This window comes from Pseudorca crassidens, chromosome 13, assembly GCF_039906515.1.
Source record: "Pseudorca crassidens isolate mPseCra1 chromosome 13, mPseCra1.hap1, whole genome shotgun sequence".
Classification (NCBI taxonomy): Eukaryota; Metazoa; Chordata; class Mammalia; order Artiodactyla; family Delphinidae; genus Pseudorca; species Pseudorca crassidens.
In genome coordinates this window covers 19903575-19920007 of record NC_090308.1, presented here as the reverse complement: position 1 = coordinate 19920007, position 16433 = coordinate 19903575, and the positions used below count along the sequence as shown (strand labels likewise).

Below are 16433 nucleotides of genomic sequence, written 5' to 3'. Positions count from 1 at the left end.
AACCCAAACACGCGTGCACTGCCTTGATGCAGGGAAGTCATCCCTGTGGCTACGGGAAGCCAGCCTAAGGCTTAGCTCTCAGTATCACTGTTTCCCAGGGTGTGCTTGTCAAAGAGTTACTCTGCCATGCCAGATTCGGGGGCCCCCATCCTGCGCAAGTTGGTTTACATGGCCACCCAATTCTTTAGTGGATTTCACCTGCTCATTCAGGTAATGAGTCTCAATGAAGTTACACAAATAGGGGTCCTTTTTTTCAGTGGCCAGTTTGTGCAGTTCCAGTAGTGACGGATTCACACTTTTTTCCAAGTGTAGCACACATTCCATTGCATTCAGCCCATTCTCCCAGTCATCACGGTCTGGCTTCTTGATATCCCGAAGGAAGATTTGGCCACCCCGTTGGTTCCGCAGCTTCATCAGTTTCTCAGCATGTTCCCTCTCCTCACGAGATTGGTGAAGAAAGTATTTGGCAAAGTTCTTCAAAGCCACGTCATCGTGGTCCAAATAGTGTGACACGGACAGGTGGACGCAGGAGGCGTAGAGCTCCAGGTCGATCTGGCGGCTGATGGCGGCCTCCGAGCCCTGGTGGTAGTGCTGGCGCACCTGGGAGGGGGACACGGTCGTCATGGCGGGCGGCCGAGGAGAGACGGCGGGGACCTTGGGGCGGCCGGAGCGGCGGGTGAGCGCTGCTTCCGTCCCAGCACTGTTGAAGCAGGAAACCGCGGTGACTCTCCGCAAGGACTGTCTGAGCTTTTGTTTTAATAGCTTAGGTGCTATTGGTATTTAGTTGGTTACCCTTCCAAATCCACTTTTAGCCTCATGCTCTTAAATAATGCACTTTTTGTATATGCACTGGATTTTACCACTCTGGTAGGAGATTTAGTGCATTTCGGAAGCTACCCCAGGGGAAATAGCATTGAGAATCATGTTACTTGATTCTAAAAGTCAAAGCTATCTGGGAAACAGAAAAAACCCCAAACATATAATTTGTTAAAGAAAATCGATCGGGCTTCCCTGGTGGTGCAGTGGTTAAGAATCGCCTGTCAATGCAGGGGACTTGGGTTCGAGCCCTGGTCCGGAAGGATCCCACATGCCGCGGAGCAACTAAACCTGTGCGTTGCAACTATTAAACCTGTGCTCTAGAGCCCGTGAGCCACAACTACTGAGCTTGTGCGCCACGACTACTGAAGCCCGCGGGCCTAGAGCCCGTGCTGCACAGCAAAAGAAGCCACCACAATGAGAAGCCCGTGCACCGCAACGAAGAGTAACCCCCTCTGGCCTCAACTTGAGAAGGACCCCCGCGCAGCAACGAAGGCCCAATGCAGCCAAAGTAAATAAATAAAATTTTTTTTAAATCCACCCATTTCAATAAACATACATTTAAAACATCCTGTCTACCTCAAAGTAATATCCACATTACGCATTCCTAAAGAAGCAGTTGTTGGTTTCCAGCAAACCTGTTGAGTAGGTAGTTGAAAATGGAGCTGAGAACAAATGAAAAAGTTTTGTTTTTATACTAAGCGTAAGCCTTCAGCTTGTTACTTTTATCATTGAGAATGTATATATATATATATATTTAAAGAATGTAGTTTGCTTTTGGATATTCCCCCACCCCTCTGGAACGCCACCATTCAACTGTTTCAGTAGACCAACTTTTTCAGGGGCCTTTCTTAATTCACTCGAGAATTTGTTGAAACCACTAATACCACGCCACCTAACACTGTAAGTAGGCTCCCCACAGTTCATTGACATATGATACCAGCTTGTGTTTTTGTGAGGTTAATTAAGTAACAAGAGTGAGACTTTGATGGAGGCCAGGAGCCAATCACAATCACATTACATTCACTACCTGTGGTATTATTTATTGCCACTGTAATGTGACACAGCAGCCATAAAACCTCGTAATCATTTATGTAGGTCATGGGGTGTGAGGTTCAGCTGATCTGGGCAGGACTCTTCTGATCCCAGCTGGACTTGCTCACATGTCTGGAGTTGACCGGCTGTTGGGATGGCTAGACTCAGATGACTGTGGCACCTAGGCGGGGTTCTTTCATCCACTAGCAACCCAACTAACTGGGTGTGTTTTTGTGCAATGACAGACTTGTGGGACTGCAGATGGGCTTTGCTGAGAACTGGTGCATCATCACTTCTACTGAATTCTGTTGGTCAAAGCAAGTTATAAGGCTAGGAATGGGGAGTAGATTCCACCTCTTTTGTGAGACAGACTGTGGAGTCACAGGACAAAGGGTGTAGCTAAGGGGAGAAGTCATCAGGTTTCACCTTGTAAACTTAGAGGGAGGCAAAGCAGAGGACGTGGGCCAGAATACTAACGTCCATTTCCTTGGCCATGATGTCCACTGCCTCAATGGAATGGGAAGGAAGCAGCCTTTTTACGAGGCCTTCTTTTAAAACAAAGATCAAGAATGTCAGCCCCTCCTCCCCAGGTTATCAATCCAATTTCAGAAGGAAACACAAGTAGGAAAACTTAGCATGTCTTTGCCCCAAATCCTAAGAGAAGCAGAAGACCTCCTGATAGAAAAGGACTGGTACTAAAATTAGAAAAAAATAAGACAATTATTAGAATAAAACAATAAAAATAAAAACAATAAAGAAAGAAAAAAGCATAGGTGAGAAATACAATAAAAGGGATATTATTATAAACTGCTCAGAAGTTTTGTTTAAATTGTTAGCTGGAAGAATACACAATACACAGGAGGTTCTTCACATTGACCAAATGAGTAGATACATGTGATATCATACCCTGGCAAGCATTTGTCTAGAAACATGCAATTTATTTGCACTTTGTTTAAACTTACCAACTTGGCACTAATCTTGCATTTTGAAGGCATTCCAGTTGGTGACATAGTTTTCATAATTTGGGAATATTTGCAGTGTATGCTTGGGTTCAGCTATTCCTTTACAGATAGCTTACTTTTTTGGTACTGTTTTGAATTTTGTACGTGAGTAATTAGAAAAAGTTAATTGACAATTTGCCCACATCTTGCTCTGTTGTCAGTCCAGAAACCACAAATGTTGAATTTGTAATTAAATGAGAAGAGGTCCCAGGCTGCCATGGGATGTAATTACAATTCGTTCCTGATAATACTTTAAGAAACATTTTTTTGAAAGTATTAAAATACTGATTTTTACTTCGAATCAATTTTTTTCTTTTAATTTAGATAAAGTAAAATAAAATGACATTATAAAACTTTTGGAAAGAATTTAGCCATTCTAGCATAAATCTGACCCCAGTGAGCGTATCAAAATCTAGAATAGTCTTGTTCATTACACTCCATGAATCTCATGAGCCATGTTTACCCCTTAGCAAACTGAGGACAACTATTTATACTGCTTGGGATGTCTGCGAGGGCAGTTTCAAAAGCTCAACCCTTCCCCAAATAATCCTCATGTATCCTGTTCTCTCCCCACTCCCACCCCGACCATGCAGGTTAATATTGGTAATGATGTCCAATATAAGAGGCTGCTTAGTACAAAACAAAACGCATGCTGGATACTATATCCCCAAAATGTTATTAATGAAATAATAAAATTTTTAAAGTAAATAGAAATCTTGTGATTAACTGGAGGATGTTAACCACAGATCAAAATTCTGCCTCGACTTGAAATTTAGTGGCTATAACTGAATTGGAAACAAAATATCCAAGTGGCAGGCAACGTATTGTTCAAGTTGCAGAAAACAGAGTTAGTTAGGGAACAAATCCCTACCTGCCTAATCTAATGGTTCAGCACAATGATAAGCAAGAGGGTATGATAATAGTAATGGGAGCTGCAAGGAAGATTAGCAGGTCCTTATAAGAACTTGTAGGGCTTCCCTGGTGGTGCAGTGGTTAAGAATCTGCCTGCCAATGCAGGAGACACGGGTTCGAGCCCTGGTCCAGGAAGATCCCACATGCTGCAGAACAACTAAGCCTGTGCGCCACAAGTACTGAGCCTGCGCTCTAGAGCCCACAGGCCACAACTACTGAGCCCACGTGCCTCAAGTACTGAAGTCCATCCGCCTAGAGCCCATGCTCTGCAACAAGAGAAGCCACAGCAGTAAGCCCGTGTACCGCAACGAAGAGTAGCCGCTGCTCGCTGCAACTAGAGAAAAGCCCAAGCGCAGTAACGAAGACCTAATGCAGCCAAAAATAAATAAATAAACAAATAAATAAATTTATTAAAAAAAGAACTTGTAGTGTGCTCTAGATCCCCACAGGATGTGTATCCAAATATAGGGATACAGCTCAAGGAAAAAAATGTGAGAATTAACCACCACCTATAGAACCATATCCCAATAATTTCACTGTGATGTTTCAATGTGCTTGTTTGTGATGTCAGAATCCAAAGAAGACATCATGATGATCACTAAAAATGCAATGGATGTAGCAGGATTTCGCCACTAAAAGGATTCCCTGACTAAATAATTTTGAGAAACAGTGCATGTTGTAAGGCCCTTTGGAGATTCGCAATGCACATGAACATAATAAAAGCTTTGAGAAATCCTGAAAAAACCTACCTGTGTATCACTCTGCATTTCTAAAGCATTTAGCAACAGAACTCTTTTGCCACTTACCTGTAAACATTCTGTAATGTACACTTGAGGTGCTGAATTAGTCATTGGTTTTAATCTTGCAAATATATATAGGTGGTGAGCCCATGAAGTCTAGAAAAGTGACAAGTGAAAAGTAAAACAATTATCAGTATTAATTCAGGATTTTAAAACAGGAAGTAATCTTATGTGACAACCAATATATTTCTATCGTTAAAGAGATATGCTAAAGCATGGGTAAGAGTCAAGACAGTTTGCCCTCTGTTCTCCATTCAGGAAACATTTATATTTCCAGAGGAAAGTAATTTCTATTTCTAAAATCCGTGTCTTCCTAAACAAGCCATGCATAGCAGGCATTACTAAACCAGGCATGTATTACAAAACCACAGGATCTAGGAATGGCTGGGGTATCCAAAAATTGTTCCTGAGATCCCATTTTTTGTTTATTTCTTTGCTTAATTAATAATGGGAATTCCTGGTGTCTGCTAAAACTGACCCAAACATTATCCAATCATAATATGATTGCTGGGACTTCCCTGGTGGTCCAGTGGTTAAGACTCCGTGCTTCCATTGCAGGGGCACGGGTTCAATCCCTGGTTGGGGAACTAAGATCCACATGCCACGTGACCAAAAACAAAACAAACAAACAAACAAAACAATATGATTGCCGTGTTAAATGGAGCTATAAATACCATATATTTTCTCTCTTCCAAAAGCCCCTTTCTTTTGCAATCTGGCTCTTTTGCACGCAGGTAAAAATTCTGTCATATTTTCCTCCGGATCTATTCTTTTTTTTTTTTTCGCTACGCGGGCCTCTCACTGCTGTGGCCTCTCCCGTTGCAGAGCACAGGCTCCGGACGCGCAGGCTCAGCGGCCATGGCTCACGGGCCCAGCCGCTCCACGGCACGTGGGATCCTCCCGGACCAGGGCACGAACCCGTGTCCTCTGCATCTGCAGGCGGACTCCCAACCACTGCGCCACCAGGGAAGCCCTATTCATATTTTTTTAAGTAGCAAAACAATGTTCTAGATTGTCACAATCTGTTTGACTTATTCTCTAATCTATTTCTTCAGTGCTTTGAGACATGTACTGATTATTAAATTCATTTCCCACATACTATTGATAACAAACAAAGGAGTTGTAGATAGCAATTTTTGGAAATGAGCACTGTGAATGTGAATGGGAGTTGTCTGATACGATCTGTTGAAGAAAGAACTGAACAGTATGATGTGCATATACGTGGGTTTTTCAGGAAGTTTCTGGAACAATGAAGTTATAATAAAGTAATGATGATGAAGACAGAGGAATACCAAAGCTATGTTAGTGAGGACAATAGAATTCTCAATTCATGACATTGTAGACAAAGTTGAGTGAGTGTATATGCTCTCTGTTCTCAGCTTCTTCAGCCTGAGCTGAAGGATAGACCATTAATATCTGGAAGCATGATCAAGCCACAACTTCACATCAATTTATTACAATCAAGTATCAGGTTTCTGGGGTGGTTTTTCAACTGCCATGAGTGTCAGGCTTTCCTGTTCTTTTTGTTGGAGACATTTGTTGGATCATTAAATGTGACAGCAGCTACACACAGTATGCAAAACTCTGGGGATCACAGATCTGAACACCACAACGCAGACAAATCAGAGTTTGCATTCCACTTCTCAGGAGCCACAAGTACCCAAACTAAGCCGGGAGAATAAATACAATCACCCATTTGAAGAGCCTGCAGCATTAGCTATGGGGTTATTAGCAAAAGTCTTCAAATTCATAATTTCTTTGCATACTGGATCTCAGTAATATTTTAGATACCAGAGAGGTCTAGAGAGATGTAATTGCAGTACCCTTTTTCTAAACTAGCCCCTGTTCCTTTTAGAGGACCATATTACATGGCAGCTCTATTTTGAACCACCTGATATTTTCCTGTTTCAGTGTTAAGATATGTAGTATCAACAATCAAAACTAAGTCTTGATTTTGTAAACTAGTTTCTAGCCTATCTAGTGAAGGGCCTAGATAGTTTACAAAGGTTAGAGAGTCATAAGTGCCTCCTTCTTAAAGATGATGGAAGAAGAGTAGTGGTATTCAAAGCATTACAGTGATGTACAGAAATATGTGAGAGAGAAAAATATAGGATTTCCTAGAAGGTAAGTCTACTTGCAGAGAGGTACTTTTTGTTTTCAAAACAAAGAATGTACAACATGAGGGACTGTCAAGTTTAAATGAAACCCTAAAAAACAAGTTAACCCAGAGGAAAACCATAATTCAAAAAGATACATGCACCCCAATGTGCATTGCAGCACTATTTACAATAGCCAAGACATGGAAGCAGCCTAAGTGTCCATCAACAGAGGAATGGATAAAGAAGATGTGGTACATATATATATAATAGAATATTACTCCACCATAAAAGGAACGAAACTGGGTCATTTGTAGAGACGTGGATGGACCTAGAGTCTGTCATACAGAGTGAAGTAAGTCAGGAAGAGAAAAACAAATATTGTATATTAACGCATATACGTGGAATCTAGAAAAATGGTACAGATGAACCTATTTGCAGGGCAGGAATAGAGATGCAGACGTAGAGAATGGACGTGTGGACACTGTGGGGGGAGGGGGGGTGGGGTGAATTGGGAGATTGAGATTGACATACACTACACTACCACGTGTAAAAGAGATAGCTAGTGGGAACCAGCTGTAGAGCACAGTCGTACAGTGACATGGAGACTGCGAAAAAGTAGGAACTGCAGTGCTAGCCAGATCCAGGAATTCTCTTATATGTCTCTCAACTAATGGCCTGATAAAGTTTTGAAAAGCTAAATCTGATAAGTGAAAGAAATTTACCTCCTTGGGATAAGTCATGTTCTAGGTTTGTTATCTACATGAAACCTAGTTTGTTACTTTGACAAAATTGTAACTTCTTGAAGACCTCGTGCCCTCTCTGAGCTAAAACAGTAAGCAGATAGATGGAATCAATCTTAGAGCTCACCCCATCTTTTTTTTTTTTTATGGATCTTTATTGGTATATAATTGCATCATAATACTCTGTTAGTTTCTGTTGTATGACAAAGTGAATCAGCCATATGCATACATATGGCCCCATATCCCCTCCCTCTTGAACCTCCCTCCCACCCTCCCTATCCCACCCCTCTAGGTCTTTGCAAAGCACTGAGCTGATCTCCCTGTGCTATGCTGCTGTTTCCCACTAGCTATCCATTTTACATTTGGTAGTGTATATATGTCGATGCCACTCTCTCACTTCGCCCCAGCTTCCCCCTCCCTCTCCATGTCCTCAAGTCCATTCTCTATGTCTATGTCTTTATTCCTGCCCTGCCACTAGGTTCATCAGTACCATTTTCTTTTTTTAGATTCCATATATATGTGTTAGCATACGGTATTTGTTTTTCTCTTTCTGACTTACTTCACTCTGTATGGCAGGCTCTAGGTCCATCCACCTCACTACAAATAACTCAATTTTGTTTCTTTTTATGGATGAGTAATACTCCATTGTATATATGTACCACATCTTCTTTATCCATTCATCTGTCGATGGACATTTAGCTTGCTTCCATGTCCTGGCTATTGTACATAGTGCTGCAATGAACATTATGGTACATGTCTCTTTTTGAATTATGGTTTTCTCAGGGTGTATGCCCCATCTTAAGAACACAACAAAAGGTCATCCACATACTAGATAAGAATAGAATCACAAGGAAGTTTAGATCCTTGAGGTTGTGGTTGAAAACTTATGAAGAATAGGAGGGTACTTCAATAACACTTTTGGCCATAGTAGTCCAAGTATATTTTTGATTTTTCCAGGAGAACGTAAACAAATATTGATTATTTTGACCTAAAGGACCACTGAAAGAAGCAGAACACGGATTTACTACTGTAGAATTTTAGCTTCAGGAGCCACCAAAAAGAAAATAATATTTGGCCTTGGCACTACAGGGAAGCAGGGAATAGTTATCCTCGTGTCCGGGACAAGTACGTACAGTTGTCACTGGGTAATCCTGCGGGACCCCGTGGATACCAAAATCCAGGGATGCTCGAGTGTCTTACACAAAATGGTATAGTGCTTGCAAATACTATACTCCTGTATACTTTAAATCATCTTTAGATTATGACAATACTTAACGCAATGTAAATGCTGTATAAATAGTTGCCAGTACGTGATAAATTCAAGTTTCAGATTTTGGAGCTTTATGGACTTTTATTTTCAAAATTTTTTTTTTTTTTTTTTGCGGTACGCGGGCCTCCCACCGTTGCGGCCTCTCCCGCTGCGGAGCACAGGCTCCGGACGCTCAGGCTCAGCGGCCATGGCTCAGGGGCCCAGCCGCTCCGCGGCACGTGGGATCCTCCCAGACCGGGGCACGAACCCGCGTTCCCCGCATTGGCAGGCGGACCCCCAACCGCTGCGCCACCAGGGAAGCCCCAAAATATTTTTGACCAGGGCTAGGCGGAACCTTGGCTAGGCGGAACCCGCGCTTGGCGGAGCCGAGCTAGGCGGAACTGGCCTAGGCGGGACCTGTATCGTTTCCGGTGGATCATTAACGGGAACGATACGAGTGTTCTTCGGTGTGCTGCAAGGTAAGATGAGTCCTCTCTCTATTTTGGCTGTTGTTTGTAGTCCGCCTTTAACTCTCAGAGGCTTTTGTGAAAATTTGAATTGGCGGTTAGGTGGGGCAGTGTTAACCTTGATGGGCCCAGCCCCGGTAAGCTTACTAGAATATGTTGCCCACGGGAAGTCTGGCGCCTCTGAGATTTGCAATGTGAGCTTGGTTTAGGTATACTGACATTGGTAAGTCACTGTCCAAATTAGCTATGCCATTATGATGAATAGAAGGCCCTCAGGGACTTCAAGAAAGGAACTATTAGCATATTTAGTTTGGCAATTCAATTTGCACAGTAAACCACTGCATATCAGTTACCAGGTGTGTGATCATTAAGGAGGAAAACATGTTACTCGGTTAAAGACCCGAGGGTGATGGTTATGGCTGGGACACAAGGCGTGCCAGGATTGTTAGAGACACCCACCACTGAGTATTCTAATAGTTCTGTGCTGCGTTTTAATATATTCTAAAAGTTCACTCCAGAAGTGAGGTTGTATAACAGTGGTAGGATTTCAGGTGGATATTGCATTACCTGTATCAATAAAAATTTTGCAAGTTTTCCCTTTAATATTTAGAGAAGGGGCTTCCCTGGTGGCACAGGGGTTGAGAATCCGCCTGCCGATGCAGGGGAAACAGGTTCGTGCCCCGGTCCGGGAAGATCCCACATGCCGCGGAGTGGCTGGGCCTGTGAGCCATGGCCATTGAGCCTGCACGTCCGGAGCCTGTGCTCCGCAATGGGAGAGACCACAACAGTGAGAGGCCCACGTACCGCAAAAAAACCCCACAAAAAAACAAAAAAACAAACCCAACCTTTAAAAAAAAAAAAAAATGTGGGTAATATTTAGAGAAATTTCTACTTGTAAGTTTAGAAGTAAAGCAGGAAATTGGGTGCTCAGTTCCCCCTTCGAGCACCTTTACTGACTTTTCACTTCATTTTGTTCCTGTAGTTTCTTGGCTAACACAAGATAATTTTTTTTCCAATGCATTTTTGTTTACAGTAACTACTCATGAGTTCATCAGATGACGGGCTTTTCCCATATAGAATGACTGAGGCAGAAGTATCTAGCTGGGTTTTGTTTTGTTTTGTTTTCTGTAAAAGAATAAATGTATCCTGAGGCTTACTCTGTTTCTGTTTCAAGCCTTTTCCAAAATATTCAGCAAGGTATTTGAGGCCTGGTAAAAGGCTATTTCCCATTCTAGTTTTTGCTTTCATATTAAATTCCCTCTTTGTAGCTTAAGACTATTGATAAAAGGTGAGAAGAAAGCTGGGGTCACATCTGCCTCACCTTAGGATCTACTCCTAAATTCTGCTTAAATAGTAGAGAGCCTGTCCTTGAAATATCAAATAAACTTATCCGTGCTTTGCTACAAGACTATATCATAGTCCATTCTGTTTTCATAGGAAAGTCTGTGGGGATAGCCACAAAAGACTGTGCTCAATATTTCAAGCTCTTCTAAACCTCTCTAGATCCCTTTTTAATTAGAACTCTATTCAGTTACCCTTGTGATCTTCCCATTCTGCCTCATTCTCTTAATTTTCTGCACCTGAGTTTCCATAATGTATTAATTAATTGTTGTATATCTGGAAGCCCTGGATTATTGGTTTCTAAAGTTATCCTACATTTCTCTGCAAATTTGGTTCTATCTTATATAGACTTTGGAAACTATTTGACAGTGGCTTTCAACTCATAGTGAGACCTTAGCTTAAAACCAACCACAAGAGGTTTTTCCTGTTCTGAGGGCAGTTTAAAGAGTTAATTGAGCTTTGGGGGTTTCTGTCCAGCTAGGCCGGAAGGGGAGAGTGCCAGAGAGCGAGCAGGAGTAGAGAGAAGTGAAGGTGTATAGTATGGTAGAAAAGAATCATAGGATAAAGACTAGTAGGTTCATTTTGTAATTTGAGGGAATCAAAAAGGGAGATAGTTTTATGTTTTTCACATTTGCTTTGGTGGAGAATTTTTTTTTTTTTTTTTTTTTGCGGTACGCAGGCCTCGCACTGTTGTGGCCTCTCCCGTTGCGGAGCACAGGCTCCAGACGCGCAGGCTCAGTGGCCATGGCTCATGGGCCCAGCCACTCTGTGATATGTGGGATCCTCCCGGACCGGGGCACGAACCCGTGTCCCCTGCATCGGCAGGCGGACTCTTTAACCACTGCGCCACCAGGGAAACCCTGGTGGAGAATTTTTTTTAAGGAAACAACTTTGGATCTGAATTTCTTTTAACCACTTCCTTATGCTAATCAAAATTTGCAAAAATTGGATATTTGAAATTTTGTTCCCTTTTTGGTTCGAAGGTGACTCTCAAATGAACGCTTTCGATTATATCAGAAAGTTTCTCTGGAGTGATTACTGTAATTCTGAATTATCCTTGGTGAATTATGTCATTTAGAAAGCTAAGCTCATGATTTGCAGTTGTAGTGGTAAAAATATGAGAACTAGATAACTGACCCAGAGGGAATGCAGTTATATATATGGATGGAGATAAACCCAGAGAGTCTGGGAACGGTTAGTCAGAGAGGGTGGTTTGTGAACCTCATGACTCTAGCCCCACAGCCTAATGGCCAGGCCATCTCTGATTAATCACAGAGGGTGGAAGAGCTTGGAGAAATCTTTCCCAAACTGGACTCCCATGGGCAAAACAAGTGAAGACTGAGGAAAGTCCTCCTAGATTTGGTAAGGAACCAGGACACTTTGTTCAAAGGATGAGTTCTGGTAAGAAACCACTGAAATTCTCAGTTTCTTAGGGCCAGTTTGATGAAGGGAGTTATTGGGACCTCTGTTCCTCCTTTTTTTTTTACATCTTTATTGGAGTATAATTGCTTTACAATGGTGTGTTAGTTTCTGCTTTATAACATAGTGAATCAGTTATACATATACATATGTTCCCATATCTCTTCCCTCTTGCCTCTCCCTCCCACCCTCCCTATCCCACCCCTCTAGGTGGTCACAAAGCACCGAGCTGATTTCCCTGTGCTATGCGGCTGCTTCCCACTAGCTATCTATTTTATGTTTGGTAGTGTATATATGTCCATGCCACTCTCTCACTTTGTCACAGCTTACCCTTCCCCCTCCCCATATCCTCAAGTCCATTCTCTAGTAGGTCTGTGTCTTTATTCCTGTCTTACCCCTAGGTTCTTCATGACATTTTTTTTTTCTTAAATGGATAAAGAAGATGTGGCACATATATACAATGGAATATTACTCAGCCATAAAAAGAAACGAAATTGAGCTATTTGTAATGAGGTGGATGGACCTAGAGTCTGTCATACAGAGTGAAGTAAGTCAGAAAGAGAAAGACAAATACTGTATGTTCCTCCTTTTTTCTATGAACTTTCCTCTTATAGATGTACAACCAAAATTACAAGGACAGATAGAAACAAGTAGTTGTAATAAGGCAGTTTGCGCCAAGAATATATATATATATATTTCAAATATGAGCAGACAGTAAAGAATTCCTAAAATGGGTTCCTTTTTCCTAGAAGTTAATCTCAGCATTTTGGAAGCTGACCACCAGAGTGTTTTGACTGAGTAGTTTTGGGGGTGGGGCAGGGTTAAGAATGTGCATTTCTAACAAGTTTCCCTGGCAGGAGGTCAAGGGGACTCAGAGTAGCAGTGCCCTAGTCAAGGGTCTTGGGCTACTACAGTAAGGAGATCTAGAATGGCTGTTGGTAGGAACTCCAAGACTGTCAAACACTGGCTCCCTGGAAAAAACAAACAAACAAACACTAAAATAATCTACTGATAAGACAAAGCTGAGTTTATTTTTACTATGGTGAAAGAGAGCACTGCTTAATAGAGTCTTGGATGGGGATATATATGAGCGTTTGGAGTCAAGTTTAAGGTAGATCTTTTAATACAGGTGTTTGATTAGGATTGGATAAGTATCAAAATCATGATATAATAGTTTAGGATTTGTAGACCCAGCAAGAAAAGGATTTTTAGGGAAGGGTTTTAAAGAGCTGTGAGGAGTAAACAGATGTTTGATGCTATTTATTGAAGAGTTGAACAGTTTGATATTCATTTAAATGGTGTTTGGGAAGTTCCTGGAATAAACAATGAAGTTATTTGCAACTTTTATCTTCCTGGGCAAGAGATTCTTAGAATAGCAAAACCATGTTGATAAAGATAGTGAAATGCTAAAGTTATGTTAGTGAAGATGGCCTAACAGTAAAATAACATTAACAGAAACAGCTGTGCAGGCATAGATTATGTAGATATATTTTCATACTTCTCAGAATATTGCATATACACAAAATGTCAATACCCCAATTGCATATGCAATTGTCATATTATTGATAAAAATGGACTGCATACTTAGCAATATCAATATTAAAATCAACCAGTAAGCATACAGTTCATCGGGTTTAAGTAAACATCTTCATTCTGTCTTTATCTTACACATCATACAAATATTTATTGAAAATTACGCTGTGATTTTTATATTTTGAGTCCAAGAAAGCCTCATGTTAAGGGAAAGGAACGGAATAGGTAATTTATTTTGCCAGGGGTGAGAGGTGGGGTGAGGGGTAGGAAGGGTAGTCTTATTTTACCAAATCAAACTAAAAACAAAATGCACAAATATGTTTGACTTACTTTTGGATATAAAAAATTTTAGTGAAGCAGGTGGGATATTTAAGAGAAGTCCCAGTAAACTTTAATTAAAGGAGAAAATGGTTGTCAAATTTATGGGAAAGAAAAGAGCTATTATTGATTAAGTGGACTCTTTAGACCAATATTAGATCTTCTTTCTAAGCAATGCAATCAATAAATTTAGGCTTGCTTTCAGATAGTGGTTCTCCAGGTGTTGTCCCCGGACCGTCAGCATCACTGTCCCTGGGAACTTGTTAGAACACAAATTCTTGGGCCCCACTTCAGACCTAATGACTCAAAGCTCTGGGATTGGGCCTGGAAATCTTGTTTCAACAAGCCCTAATAATGATTCTGATACAGGTTCCAGTTTGACAGCCCCTACTGTAGGAGAGAGTCAAATTGCACTGAAACACAGATCACCACGTTTCTTCTGAACGTTTGGGGCCCCAGATACTACCTTGGAACTTCTTTAGTAAAGTCAAGTGAGGCTGTGAGAGTTATAGTAACAAATTATAACAAATATAGTAATATTAGCAAGTCATAGTTTATAGATGTTTTTAGAGCTCTCTGAGGGCCCACAGAGTTAGAAAACAATTGTTTTAATTTTATTAAAAAGTTAAAATCATGACTCTCATACAAAAATAAAATGAACACATTTCAAAAATTCTATGTAACTCACTAAATCAACAAGAGAACCAAAGATATTAAAACCATGCAGTTGAATATTTCAAACTGAAGCAAAAGCAACAAGGTTAAGACTAGGGATTTGTAGTTGAGAAATACGTGGGTACACAAATTTATTTATTTATTTATTTATTTTGTGGTACGTGGGCCTCTCACTGTTGTGGCCTCTCCCGTTGCGGAGCACAGGCTCCGGACGCGCAGGCTCAGCGGCCATGGCTCACGGGCCCAGCTGCTCCGTGGCATGTGGGATCTTCCGGGGCTGGGGCAAAAACCCGTGTCCCCTGCAGCGGCAGGCGGACTCTCAACCACTGCGCCACCAGGGAAGCCCAGTACACAGATTTTTTGAAGGAGAAAGTATAGATATGAAAGAGTAGATATCCAATACATTTAAAGAACGTATAGATCAAGAAAAGATGTGACAGTTGATTAGGAGATCATTAGAAACTTTAAGAGTACATTTTTAGTAGGGTACTGAAGGTATATGCAAATCACAGGGGGGTCATCCAATTATGACTAACTGAATAAGGGGATCATCAGAAATGATCTGTATTAACTCATTTAAGAAGTGTAACTGTAAAAGGGGACGAGAAATATAACATGAAGCATAGAGTAGCAACGGAGACATATAACTTTTCTTTAAGATGGGATCTCCGTTTCAGAGGGTGTTCTTGCCTCCAGTGAGGCAAGAATGTCATGAAGGGGCTTCCCTGGTGGCGCAGTGGTTGAGAGTCCGCCTGCCGATGCAAGGGACACGAGTTTGTGCCCCGGTCTGGGAGGAACACACATGCCGCAGAGCGGCTGGGCCCGTGAGCCATGGCCGCTGAGCCTGCGCGTCCGGAGCCTGTGCCCCACAACAGGAGAGGCCACAGCAGTGAGAGGCCCGCGTACTGCAAAAAAAAAAAAAAAAAAAAAAAGAATGTCATGAAGTAAGGTTTGGGAATGACAACTTTTTTTTAGTAGAACTCCAAGTTTTCCTTCATGTGTATTACAAGGTGATACCTTAGATAAGCCAGGTTGGGTGTTTCTAGTGCTGTCCGCATCTCCCTTACATCAGAGACATTCTGGGCCTTGAGCCACTTCTTTCTTTCGTTGACAGGTGCAGAGGGCTGAGCTAATCATAGCCTCTAGTTCAAGTCACACTGTTGCCCTGCCTGGTGCCAGATCCCTCTCCTGTTTTTATCTCTCTGATTATTCCCTTTTATCACCGTTATCCACCCCCCTTTCTACTCCCCCTACCACTAAGGCGGAGACTGCAGACTCCAGTCCCAACTCTGCCCCTCCCCAGCCAAAGACATTTCCAAGGCCAGCTCTTCTCTGCGAGCCTGTTCCTTCAGCTCGAAGTGAGGATGAGGCTACCTGACTTACCTCTTTCTCAGAGTTTTAGGAACCTAATAAGATAATGATTCTAAAGACATTTTTAAGCTATAAAGCTCACATGTATGGTTTTATCTCAGAAATCATCTGTGCTATGAAAAGTTGTGGCTGTTTTGATAAGGCCACTTTTTGAAGTTGCCTCATGTAGGAGAAATCTGATTCCAAGCTGTTATGGACGGAACTGTGTTCTCTCAAAATTCATATGTTGAAGCCCTAACTTCCAATGTGACTATATTTGGAGATAGGGCCTATAAGAAGATAATAAAATTAAATGAGGTCATGAGGGTGGGGCTTCAATCCGCTAGGACTCCTGTCCTCATAAAAAGAGTAAGAGACACTAGAGAGCTCTCTTTCCCCACGCATGCACAGAGAAGAGGCCATGTAAGGATAGAGAGAGAAGCTGGGAAGAGAGGGCTCACCAGAAACCAACCCTGACAGAACCTTGATCTTGGACTTCTAGCCTCTAGAACTGTGAGAAATTAAATTTAAGATGTTTAAGCCGCTCAATCTGGGTATTTTGTTATGGCAGCCCTAGTAGACTAATACATTCCCTTTATCAGAAACTGTTTCCTTCCCCTTCTCCCTTTTGATTTTTCTCTCTCCCATATGAAAGCTCAATTTAAAGAAGTCATCTCA

General features: G+C 41.7%; 1 long non-coding RNA gene and 1 pseudogene across 1 annotated transcript in view; one reads left to right on the top strand and one right to left on the bottom strand.

Moving 5' to 3' along the window:
* Positions 1 to 21: 21 nt before the first annotated feature.
* Positions 22 to 633, bottom strand: LOC137204947 (ferritin heavy chain pseudogene; annotated as a pseudogene).
* An 8473-nt stretch (positions 634 to 9106) lies between these two features.
* LOC137204946 (uncharacterized) overlaps positions 9107 to 16433 on the top strand; it is a 403669-nt gene continuing 396342 nt past the window's right edge. The window contains exons 1-2 of the long non-coding RNA XR_010933920.1: positions 9107 to 9131; positions 11736 to 11822. This is a non-coding gene — a long non-coding RNA (uncharacterized lncRNA). The remainder of the gene's footprint in view (positions 9132 to 11735; positions 11823 to 16433) is intronic.